The sequence below is a fragment of the Meleagris gallopavo genome, chromosome 3, assembly GCF_905368555.1.
Source record: "Meleagris gallopavo chromosome 3, MGAL_WU_HG_1.1, whole genome shotgun sequence".
In the NCBI taxonomy this organism is placed as follows: Eukaryota; Metazoa; Chordata; class Aves; order Galliformes; family Phasianidae; genus Meleagris; species Meleagris gallopavo.
In genome coordinates this window covers 68,087,494-68,100,078 of record NC_139406.1, presented here as the reverse complement: position 1 = coordinate 68,100,078, position 12,585 = coordinate 68,087,494, and positions in this window count along the sequence as shown.

Below are 12,585 nucleotides of genomic sequence, written 5' to 3'. Positions count from 1 at the left end.
TTTTTACAAATAGTGTGCCCTTCACCCTTTCAGGAATCTCTCCTAGGTCACCACTTTCTAATAACGTATCGTTAGGGCAGAATTAAACTTCGGGACTCTTAGGTATCAATCTGTGAATTTGTGATTTGTGCACTCACAGAATAACTTATAGATTACAAGGGTGCAGACTGTGCCCCAGCAGCTCTCTCAGGTTGAATATTCACTTCTGTACTCTTCAGAAAGTCCCCAAGTAGAATAACTTAAATATGTTGACCTTAGTAGCAGAAAATCTCTTTTTCTGCTGAAAGAAAGTTATTAAAAGTCTTCACTGGGCTTTCTTATTGCTGGACATGACCTAAGTTCTCTTCATGCTACAGACAAGAGAAGTGTTATAAGTAAATGTACAGATGGCATTGAAAACAAAAATGACAATTAAATTTATTCTAAAGTGGAGGCTGAAACTAATAGACTTTTCATAGAGCAAAAGGAAATTCAGTAAAAGGACAATTACATATCCCAGTCTTCTACAAACAGATTACATTATGCACATTGAAGTCTCCAGTGCAGAGATACTAGATTCAATGAAATACTTTTTCAGGCATCATGGCAGTAACTGCTTTTAAAGTGGTAGGAGTTACAGGAGAAAAAAAGAAAACAAATATATCAACATATTCTCTATATGATCTGCATGACACTCTATGGCAAAAAAAAAAAGTTTTCCCCCAAAATATGCTCTATTCATGTGCATATTTATAGACTCTATTACATCCTAGGATTATTATTGTTGCTATTTACTCTTTATGTTTAGCAGTAACAGTCAGAGGACATATCATGCTATATACCCCACAAATACATAATAAGGCCCTCTTTAAAGGCCCGAAAGACAGGTGGGAAAAAGGCGGGCAGTCAAGAGTACTAAGAGTAGCTTATAATTACAAAGCAGTTTAATGACACAGTATGATACAGGATTCCAAGATTCTTGATGATTTACCCAAGGCACAGATCACTAGAAATTTGAGTTAAAAACAAAACACTGGTTTTCAAATTTCTTGCTGAGGTACTGAAATTTATTTCAAGGCGGAATGCAAGTCACAGTTTGGTGGGTCCTGTCCTTGGGCTGGAACTAATAAATCTGCTGCTTTAGATAATGGCAACACGAGATAAAACAAACAAACAGATTTGATTTCTGATTTAAAATCCATTTAAATAGTACTGAGTTCAAAGATAAAAAGCACATGTGAGGTTAAGAAGTCACCAAACAACATCAATCCTTTAAAAAAGTAAACAGGCACATTCAGTAGACAGAATCCTGTAATCTTTCTAGGAGAATATCTATTGTGGTGTTACTGTAAGATTACTCACATGGCATGCAAACTGAATCAAAGTCTCCATTCAAGAATGAAATTTGAATTGAGCAATCTGCTTATGTCTGCTCTAGCATTGAGCCATTTTTAAAATTATAGTAGAAATCTTGCCCCCAACCTACATTTTTGAAGGATTTAAATATATCAGAATTGAAATAGTTTTGCAGTATTGCTAGTTAGAGGAAAAGTCCTTTGACAGAAAGCACAGCATGAATCCACATTGCTTACATGTCATGAAGAAGTGCTCAACAATAGTATCTTCTGTGTCAGTATACTAAAAACGGTGGGAGAGCAGAACTGCAATTGTGAGGATCCATCAACCAAATCCTTGATGCTACTGGTGGTGATAGGAACAGAGATACAAAAACTACTTCCAGAAATAGATAATAGGTTGTCTTTGCTCATGTTTCATAATGCACTTCGATAGAGTGGAGGGGGTTACTATTTCTAGCAATCCTGACATAGAGATTCCTTCCAAATTACTTTATTTGAACTTTCTAAGGGGACCAGGAATCAGTGCAAGGTCCTTGACTGATTAGCAGACTATCACCTCTGTATATTGTTTCCATCTCTCTTGATTATTCATTCCTGCTTTGCTTTGCTTTGTGTAAGATAGAAAATAGAGTGCGTGGTCTCTCATTTTGATTAAGTACAAGAGTAATTCCAGTTCAAAGAGGCAGAGGCACGTAGTTAGCCAAGAGATTTACGTTGTGCAGTTATATTTGCTTCTCATACATTCGTTGTTTGGACTGTATTGGTTTATTATTATTATGTGTTTCCACATAATACTAATCATGGTTAAAACCAAGGCTTTGTTAGGGGAGGTGAAGAAATGATTAGAAGCTTATTCTGAATTTGTATCCAGGGCATGCACAAAACTGTTTTAATAACAGGATAACTACATTCATAGTATCAGTCTAAGAATTGCTTTATTTCTCAGTAGCATAAATCTATCCATACTGACATTTTACTGAAGACATGAGAAAGAAGCCAAGAAGCTATGACGTTACCTAGATACATCAGAGGGTCAAATTATATAGTCAGGGAAAAATGTGTAACATTGCCAGTCTCTTTCTTTCGTAATAAAAAAAAGTGAAGAGTGGGATATTTCTGGTATTTTTGTAGTTCCTTTTATGAAGCCTAGGAGGAACCAGGCCCTGCTGTGTTAGATTACTAAACAACTCTCATCCAAAGAATTTTATGAATTGCATGCCTTGTTTTGAGAACTAAGTGAGGAAAGAAATAGAGAAAGAAAGTCTACTGTTGCACTAGAGAAATTCATTCTTCCATTATGAGGCAGAATCAACTGCAATTTCCAGTAAGATAAGACCTCTTTCATTATGTGCTTCTACTTATAACCCAACACAGGATTTGGCTGATTCATATAAACACTGATTTATACTGCATTTTCAATTCAAGTATTTTTTCCCCAAAAACGAAAATCCCAAATATTAATATGTACAAAGAATCATGGCCAGCAGGGCGAGGGAGGTGATCCTGCCCCTTTACTCTGCTCTGGTGAGGCCTCACCTGGATTACTGCATCCAGATGTGGAGTCCTCAGTACTGGAGAGACATAGACCTGTTGGAACGCATCCAGAAGAGGGCCACAAAGATGATCCAAGGGATGGAACACCTCTCCTATGAGAATAGGTGCTGATCAGCCTGGAGAAGAGAAGGCTTTGGGGAGATCTGGTAGCAGCCTTTTCATATCTAAATGGGAGTTATAAGAAAGAAGAGGACAGACTCTTTAGTAGTGTCTATTGTGACAAGACAAGGGAAAATGGTTTCAAACTAAAAGAGGAGAGATTTAGATTGGATCTGAGAAGAGAGGTTTTTTTATGATGGGGGCAGTGAAGCAGTGGAACAATTTGCCCAAAGAGGTGATGGATATCCCATCCCTGGAGACATTCAAGGTCAGATTGGACCAGGCTCTGAAAAACCTTATCTATCTATACATGTCTGTGTTCACTGCAGAAGAGTTGGACTGGATGACCCTTAAACGTCCCTTCCAACTCAAATGATTCCATGATTCTATGATATTCACATTTGTAATGCTGAATATCGCTTCTGCGGGAGACTGAGCATGGTAATGCTCATTTCCTCTACCTTTATTGAATGTAGCCTCCACAGAAAATCAAGTGATCACACCAGAAAACTGGTGTTAAGAAATATTAAGTGGAAAATATTTTCCTATCTGTCATGTCATGATCATGGCTCAGCACAGTTGTGTGTGTAAGGCAGAATATGTATAGAGTGGTTTTCGTATTTTATCTTCAAAAACAAAAAAATTCAAAAATACTGCTGATGGCAATGTTGTTATCTTTTAAGAGAGTAAATGAGCCTTTTTAAAAGGATATAGTCAGAAAATGTCATCTTTGTCTCATATTCATACATGAAAAGCACTGGAAGGTGATAAAAGCCCTTTTGCTCAACTGCTGTTGAGCTACAGTGCTACAGGTATTTTACAGTAGGCATATTGTTCTGTAAATCTGAAAATTGCACATATAGCAGAGTAAAAATATGAGGGAAACAAGCTTACAGTAAGGAGACATTTTAATACAAACATTTTTGTGTATACAAACTAGTCGATAAAGACAACCTGAGAACTGTTTTGAGATAAGCACCACATAACCGAATTGGCTAAGCATTCTGACATCATCTTCATGACATTTCTCTCTCTGTCTGCTTGGAAGTAATGTGATAACTAAAGAATGGGCAGCACCATAGCATAAAATACCTCTGCAGTTTTCTGCAGATCAAATAAACAGCCAGCTTGTCACACCAGCTAATGCTACCCAGCTATAAACTGAATGCTTTCCCTATTTATCTTCCCAGTTAGGCATATTTACAGGTAAATCACTCGGTGATTTATTGGCTGAGCAAGAAAAATCAGGAGAAATAAAAAGAAGAGAGATATGAAGCATTTAATGTGTGGCTGAAAGAATACCCTGGGAAGGAAGGAGAATGGGAGCTGAGTATGGGAAATGGATAACAGAGACCAATAAGAATTCCCAAGGAAAGCAGAAAGGAGACTGAATAGGAAGGGCATCAGTGAAGAAAGATATGGAAGATGATTTGTGGCACAAGAATTATTTATATGACAGAAGATAGCCTGGTTGCCAGGAGTCCATAATACGGAGAGGAAAAAAGAAAGATGGCACACAGTGTTTGTGAGTGGAAAAGTGAGAAGAGCCAGTGGCAAGGTCAAGAAATATGTCCATAAAAGCAATAATATACTGGGACAATCCTCTAGTATGCAGAATCTCTCCATCCTTAAAATTTTGTATAATGACAGAGATCATGATAATTTAAGTGAAATTAAGATTGCTATTTATTCAAGTACAGTGAGCAACAGTTGTTACAGTAGAGTGCCCAGTAGTATCCTTGACTTGATTTCTTTTGTTTTACTTAATGGCAAAACTATAATGACCTATACAGTGGCACAGAATACACCTTCAGCATATCCGTGGATGAAATCCAGGGCTGCTCTCCAGGAACACTGAAACAGGCTGGGGAATTGGACTGACAAAGGCAGAGCAAGGTCTTGCCCCTAGGCAGGAACAGCCCCAAGACCAGGACGTGCTGGCCAGCAGAGAGTTGTGCACAAAGGAACATGGAGATCCAGCAAAGACTCCATGAGGCTGTGGTGTACCCTGGACATGGTTTCTAACACACCGAGCTGTGTTAGAAAAGTGTACCATCAAGAAGAGGAAGGATAATTTTCTCTCCTCAAAACCTACGCAATTCTGTCTGGAATCCAGTTTTCAGCCCACAAGCACAAGAATCATAGAATCATGGAGTCATAGAGTCATAGAATCATAGAATTGCCTGGGTTGAAAAGGACCACAATGATCATCTAGTTTCAACTCCCCTGCCATGGGCAGAGTCGCCAGCCACCAGACCAGGCTGCCCAGAGCCACATCCAGCCTGGCCTTGAATGCCTCCAGGGATGGGGCATCCACAACCTCCTTGGGCAACCTGTTCCAGTGTGTCACCATCCTTTGTGAGTAAAAGTTCCCCTTAAAGGAGGAAGTTGTTGAAGGAAGAAGGATGTTGGCAAAGTGTTTTGAGTTCAGTGGAGCACCATTAATATGGTTAGTGGCTAGAGCACATGGCCTGCAAAGAGAAGCTGAGCATGCTGGGTTTGCTCAGCCAAAGAGCAGACTAAGATAGGATCGCTATCACTGTTTCACATCAGTGCCTTGATGCAGAAAGATTGCACCATATTACAGAAGAGTTCCAGAATGATTGTTCTCTACTACAAATATTATTGTAGCATACCTTTAATTTAATTAGGAATTTTGTGGAAAATGATGCAACATACGTGAAGCAGCAAAAAGCACCTTATGTTTTGCAGCAGATTGCTCATTGTATGCCTGGCAGTGTGTGAGAGACATTCCCATTGTGCTTTTCATTGAGCATGCCATAGTTGGTGTGCCATGTCACAGCCAAGAAGCCAGTTTGTCATATGCCTTCTACTTCACTGAAATTCATGCCAGGCTATGGAAAACATGGCAGGCATGAATGGAAACCTGTCAACAGCCAGATCTTTGTCTGCCAAAATAAAAAGAACAGCATACTGAGTGAAATCAGGTTGCTAATATGTCACAGTCTCCCTGTTTTTCTCCAGTTTCTATTGTCAAAGAGCAGAATCTGATACTGGCAGACTACGAGTAGATAGCTCTATAGAATATATTTCTGCCAGGATTTATTCTATTTTTATTGCTGCTGATCTGCAGCATCACATAACTGTTATGGCTTTCTCTGTTCTACCACTTACATTATTTTCGTCCACTAAAAGTCTATACAAGAACAGAAAAAAAAAAAAAAAATGCAAAGTTTGCTAGTATCAGTAACTTTGTCACCATTTCAGGTAAAGGTTTTTAAATGCGGATGAGATTAAAAAAACAAGTACCAAGTAAACACATCTAGGTTAATGTTCAAAATGTGTTGGCACTCTTGGATGGAACGCTGGATAAAACACTTGCTATATTTCAGCATATGTTCCCGTCTACTCACTTTGCAATGCAATGCATCTACAACACATAATTGTGAGCTCATTTGGATACTTTCTGAATGCCACTCAGCCATTTCTGTTGACTACATTGTTTTGTCTACTACCTTTCAACTCCTTTCAAAGCCCTGGAAAATATTCGCTTTTGTATGTGTGCGCACACACAACCATTGTCCATGTGTAATTGTCAGAGTCAACAAGTATGCTTCATTTAATGTACAGGGGGTGAGCTGAACAACAAAAGCATGCCCAAGAAGTGTATTAATGTGTGGGCAGAGAACTGTGTGAACCTCTGCATAGTAGTATTAAGAGAGTAGAGGAGATGCTAAGTCAAGGTAAACAAGAAACAGGTATTTTTGCAGAAATCACTTGCAAAAGTATACCTGGCACTCATGGACAGGTCAGTCAGACTGCTGCCCAGAAAGACTCCAGCAAATCTGGCAGATCTAGTCAGCCTGCTTCTACACAAAACCCAACAAGTGCATTTTTTTTTTCTCCCTTTACAGTTTGCAACCCACACTAACCATCTTCTAAGCAAAGGGAAGTGTGATTTTTTTAGATCAGACATAGAAAAGCAAGAAAATATCATGAAAAAGACTGATGAAAAGGACTCCAAAAGCCCTCCAAAATTTAAAAAGCTAATGAGACCAAAGTCTAGAACAGAGCCTGCTGTTGGAGAAAACATGGAGACAAGCTGAGCAGAGATGGACAACAAGACAAAACATTGGTCTCGTTGGTACATTTGCACAGAGCAGAAGGAGGAACCATGTTCTCAGCAAGACCTGGAGCTGGATACATAACACTGAACCATAGATTATTTTGGAAAACACATGAGAGGGATTTCTGGGCTGTGGCCACTTTAATTATATTTATTGAACTGGATTTAGCTTCTGTTATGGCAAAAGCCATACAAATATCCTTTGTCAGGTACCATCAAGGGCATGTTCCAAGTGCAGTAACTGTACACAACAAAGTTATTTTTATGTTTTATCCAAATGTCCATATACTGATGAGAGAAAAACGTAGAATCAAAAAATAAATCTGAGCAAACATTAATGTTCAGAACAGATGGATTGTATAGTGATTCCAAGTGACAAGCAGTAGATAGGAAATCTTTCTGCAGGTATTATTACCTTGGTGCCCCATCTATCTGAGCTGCTGGCAAAACTCCACGTACTAATTTAAGATGATATGGATGTTCTCATTGATTTCTGCCACCAGTTCCAACCACTGACGTGTGAGATTTTATATGCAGCAGACAGACCGGATGGTGAGTCAGAAGCTGAGGCAAGGAGATGTTCCACAGCTTCTCTACTCGGAGCTGATTATAACCGTTCTTTGCTACAATGCTTATTCACCAGATGTGACTTTTATCTCTGTGGACACATCAGTTGAATTAACCTACCCCTCTTCTGCCACATAGAGTATTCTGTTCCTTTGCTGGCATGAAAATATGTGTACATTCATTCATGATGCGTATCTGTGCAACAAGTTTTAACAAGTTTTTCTTTATTCAAGAAAATCTTGCCAAGTGAAGAGGTTACTCATATGAAAAAATACATTGTGGATTAGACTTTACAGTCTATAATGTGAAGATTTATTTTAATAAATGAATCCGCTGTTAAACTGGCAGTTTTATGCTCTGCAAGTAGAATGATCTAGACGGCCTACAACAGCCTTTGAGACTGTTCCACACAAATCTTTTCTGAATGATGGGATATCAATGCCTGCCTAATAATGTTTCAGTACAACAGGAAAAAACAAAACAGTAAAGAACCTGATAGTAGTGCTGCTTTTTTCTGCATTTAGACAATTGCAGAGCAAGGGAATAGCAGAAATATTGGAAAATGACTAGCCCTTCAGTCAGCGTCTGTGACCAGTGAACACCATGCTTCCACATGGGCAACAGGGGACTCAGCAAATTAGCACAAGCAGCAGATTTTGCCAGGTTTCTGAAAATGACTAGTAATGCTTGCTTTTATTAATAAAAAAAAAAAATACATTTTCTATTCAATATTAACCACTGGAAGTTCAAATTGATTGAAATAAAAAACAGCAGAAAGCAAAACTCAGTACAACTCAGATCATATCCTTGAGTAAAAAGTCACAACTGGAGAGTCAGCAAGAAGTTCCTTTTATAAAGAACTGGTAGGGAAGATTCTTTGCTTATTCCTTCACTCCCCATCAACTCCAAGATGAGGAGGATAATAGCTGCATCCATAGCAAATATGATTTTGGTTTATTAAGGCCACACAAAGCAGATAGAGGAACTCTGGTTTGGAGTTCAAAATATTTTACAAGACTTCTTACAATAGCATTGAAATGGTCTGATGATGGGCACCAGTGTAAGAAACTTATTTTAACTTTTAATTAATATTGTACATTTCCTCTTTAATGTAAATCCTAACTTGATTTCTACCTTAAAGGTAGAAGACATATTCAGCTTTATTTGGATTTCACTCATTCCGTGCCTTTTTCAGATTTTTTCAGTGGTAATTCTAGCAAAGTGCTGTAAGGCATTTGACGTGGAAAGAATTGCTTCTAACTGGCACCTCTACCTTTCCTGACAGAGACAATGAAATCACTGTTTCAATTATAGGTCTTACACACTGTTGGGCAACAAATCAAGTTTCATCTGTTTATTCATGGGGCAGTAGCATTTGTTTAGCTATAAATTAAGGTATGTTGCAGACATTGATACCGTCCACTGCTCTATGATGTCTGACAAGAAAAATTATTCCTTGATTATACTCTTACTCCAAAAAGAGTATTTATTATACAGGCAATGCACAACACTGTGGAGCTATTAAATTAGAGCTCAATGGCTGGAAATCTGCAGTGTTAAGGAAAAATCATCGCTGATCTCTGAAATATGTCAATTTTAATGGAAATGTCTTTGCTTTAAATTCAATAGAGAAATTATCATAACTGTGAAAGATGATTGAGACATCAAGTGCAGAGAGAAAAGGAATATGTGGGTTGATAGAGACAGTCAGACAGCCTCTCAGTAATATACAGGGCAATGTGTCTTGTTCATGTCTCATAATTACTCAGGTCAGCAACTGATGTGGTGCCTATCAGTTGGAGGTTCTTCACTGAGAGGGCAGTCAGGCCCTGGATCTCCCTGGCTGGGCTCCCAAGGTCACAGCTCCAACTGCTAGAGTTCAAGGAGCATTTGGACAATGCTCTCAGACAGAGATTGAATTTCAGGCACTGCTGTGCAGAGCCCAGAGCTGGACTCATGATCCTTGCGGGTCTCTTCCAACTCAGGCAGGAGGATGATTTGACAGAGATATCGGTAGCCAGTGATATTCAAAACAGTACAAGCTCTGTTGAAGGCAAAGTATAGGAGATGTGTGATGTGTGTGAGGGGAGTAAAGTGAGGCTGGGACAGCCTCTCTCACGTAGCATTGTTTCTCTTTAGCCTTTCCAAATTTCTCCACGATACTCTATTACCTGTATCTCCATTCCCTCTCCTCACAAAAACCTTTTCACCTCCATTGGCAGACTTTTAATTAGCTGAATTATGTTCCTTCTGTCACCTCTTCCACAGACAGGGAACAGAAGTGTGTATGAGGCCACCTTGCTGCTGTAGGAACGGAGAAAGTGGTGTAAAGCCCTGCCTGCACCTCTGCTGAGCAAAGACTACTGTGGCTCAGCTGTGGGCTGGCATGACAAGGCTGCCAGGTACTTGTGTGCAACACTTGTACTTGTGTACAACATTGGCTAGCATGGCAGAGGTTCAACACCTTCACCAAATATCTTTTGTTTGTCACCTGAACTACATTCAGGAGGGAACTCAACTTTTCTCACAGGTAGGTAGAGATAGGACAAGGAAAAATGGTTTTAAACAATAGGAGGGTGGAGACTCGGATTTATCTGATGTTGATCAGATTTCTTTTAGACTCAAGCAATATATTTTCTTCTTGAAACAGGTCAAGGAATACCAGTAAGTATTTAGCGTGAAAACTTCCTATTCCATTCATGCAATGCTAATCCCTATTATGTGCCATTACATCAAAAGGTTATAATCCTGAAATAAAATCCCTAAATGAACACCATGGTTAAAGGCAGCCAACATTACAGTCACAAATAGGGCACAGAAGCAACATGGGCACAGAAGCAACAAGGGACTGTGATGAAATTGCTTTTTTGTTCTTTTAGCTCTACCATCAGAATCACAAAGTCACAGACTCATAAAATGGCTGAGGTTGACAGAGACCTCTGGGCCATTTGGCCCAAGCCCTGCTCAGCAGGGACACCATCTTCAAAGGGGAGACCCCACAGCCTCTCGACAGCCTGTGCTAGTGCTCCAGAACTGCACAACACAGCAGTGCTGACTGTTGTTCAGAGGGAGCCTCTGTGCTCCAGTTTGTGCTCTTGTCCTGGCTCTGTCCTCTTTGAACTCTCCCTTCAGATATTTGTGGACATTGATGAGATCCCCCTGACCCTCCTCTTCTCCAGGCTGAATGCCCCAGCTCTCTCAGCTTTTCCTCACAGAAGAGGTACACCAAGCCCTTCATCATCTTGGAAGCCCTCTGCAGGACTCCTTCTAGGAACATCCAGGTCTCTCTTGTACTGCAGTAGCCAGGCCTGAACACAGCACTCCAGGTGCAGCCTCCTCAAAGCTGATCAGAATGGAAGGATCGCTCTCTTCTGCTCCATTGGTGATACTTTGCCTTGCCCGGCCAACAACCAGGCTAATACAAACTTGCTGGTGTAGTTGGCTTCCCTTTGGTATACAGTATATTTATATGAGAGAATTCATTATAGTTGTTAGCACTCTGAAAGTATTTGAAATCGATGGGCGTAAAGGAAACTCAGCCACAATCATTTTTCAGTAAAGGGGTTGGTCTTTGGTGTTTTGTATTCAAATCAATCAAATCACAGAGTGAACTAAAGGCAGCATATAGCCCAAGATGTCATCTCCGTATTCTGATGTGAACATACATGTACTTGTGTGCCTGCGTAGGCAGGTCTGTGTGCTGCGTATGGTCAGTAGGAGATTAGGTGAGAAGACAGCCTATTACTTCTGTGTTGGCTTTGGAGATCTCCAGTGTCATACACCGGGCTTTGACCAAGACCAGCTACTTGGATATTGCACTGAGAAAGTGCTAAGGCAGGAGTGATGGAAATGAAGACTGACATGCAGGAAATAAAGTTCAAAATATCTGATATCATGAGTGTATGGTATCTATGCTCAGATGATCAGCAATTTCTATAGAACTAGCATGGAATAAGCCACACCTCTGTTGTTCAATACCCTCACTTCAATGCTTGTTTAATTATTCCTATGAGAGCAGAGGAAGCCTAGACTGTGCTGTAATTCAGGTTGCTTGTTATTAGCAAGTGGTATCAGAAATTGTGAATGTTGAGGAACTAGCTCCACCATGTGGACTATGGAAAATAAATATTAGAAAGTCTAGCCAAAAAAACACTTGACTTCTGAATAATGACAATAAGGAAATACATTGTACTGTAAGAAAATATAGCAAAATATAGCAAAATATTGGTCTTCCTCTAGGTTATTTGTTAGCATTAAGTTCTACAGGGAGAGATATACTCAGAAAAACAGGCTTTGGTAAGATAAAAAATAGAGTATAAATTTCATACTGCATTAATGCTAAAACCCCATTCTCTTACACAAATGTGAAGTGAGGTGTATATAAAGCGTTATTTCTTTTGTGTACAATAGTACCAAGGTCCCCAGAGTCCTCCCAGTGTCCTAGGTAGTAACAGGCAGAACTGCATCTGTATGGACAGCACTGGTATTCATTTATGTTTTTCAGCACTGTTGTAATGACTGTTTTCACATAATGCCTGGATCTTCTCTGGTGGGTTGTCTGCAGGCAGAAAGACCATGTGTTTTACTTGCTGCAGCTGATCCATGCTGTCTGTGGGTGGAAGAGATAATACTGCTTTACAGCGAGTCCTGTCATGGGAAGCATCTGTGGAGGGCAGCTGGCAGCCTCCCAAAGGACCTGCAGCATCCAGGTGGCCTGCTCTGCAGAAGGCATCAGGCATGACAAAGGGAAGAGGCTTCCAAAGGAGCTGTGTGGGGCTGTGTGACATTTATGGAAACTTACTGTATCACACAGACATTGCTGGACAGAGGGCAAACCTGAAGGAAAATACCTTCCTAACAGGGACACTGTTCTGATTTGAGATACTTGCATTTCTATTCTGCCTTAGTAATACAGTATCATTTTCTCTATTTTAAGAAAAT